Consider the following 708-nt stretch of genomic DNA (forward strand, 5'->3'; position numbering starts at 1 on the left):
GTGTCCCCGAGCTGAATGGTCCCCATGAGGAGGAGGAGCTGGAAACGCATGAAGCTCAGGCACAAGTTCAGGGAGCCGTGTGCTAAGGACAAGGCTTGCCTGGCCTCCACCCCTTTTGCTTCCCCAAGGATTGTCCCGGTGAAGGGGACAGTTCCCTCGCATAAGCAAGAACCAGAGATTTCCCCATGCAAGACAGCTGTCCAAACTTACCCACTCCATAAGTGTATTTTTCTGCCTCTGTGACATGACTTTCTATGGGTTAAATTTCTGCACTAAAGTCTACTGCCTCGTCCTATTTTAGGAGGAGCTTTTAAGAATATACAGAAACATTCAAAATATAGAATTAAGTAAAAGTCATTTCTGCCCACTTCACAGGAGAGTACAATAACTGAATCTAAGAGACGGCTAACCTATAAGCCTAAAAGTGCCACACTTTGTGACTGCCACACAGGTGAGGCCAACAACAAAGTCCTGTCAGTACTAACACAAACCAAAGTCGGATGCAGAGTTTCAGCCTGCCTCACAGGAGAGTCAGACTCTCCCAAATCCCATTCCCAATCCCAATCCCAAAATGGTGCTGACCGAAACCCGGACGGAGCCAGAGTTTGTCCTGCCTTGCAGGTGAGGCAGACAACCCCACCCAAGACGGTGCTAACCCCACCCCCAAGTTGGAGCCAGCATTTCAGCCTGTCTCACTGGGGAGTCAGA

Source organism: Varanus komodoensis, unplaced genomic scaffold (genome assembly GCF_004798865.1).
Source record: "Varanus komodoensis strain SLA01 unplaced genomic scaffold, ASM479886v1 scaffold3789, whole genome shotgun sequence".
In the NCBI taxonomy this organism is placed as follows: domain Eukaryota; kingdom Metazoa; phylum Chordata; class Lepidosauria; order Squamata; family Varanidae; genus Varanus; species Varanus komodoensis.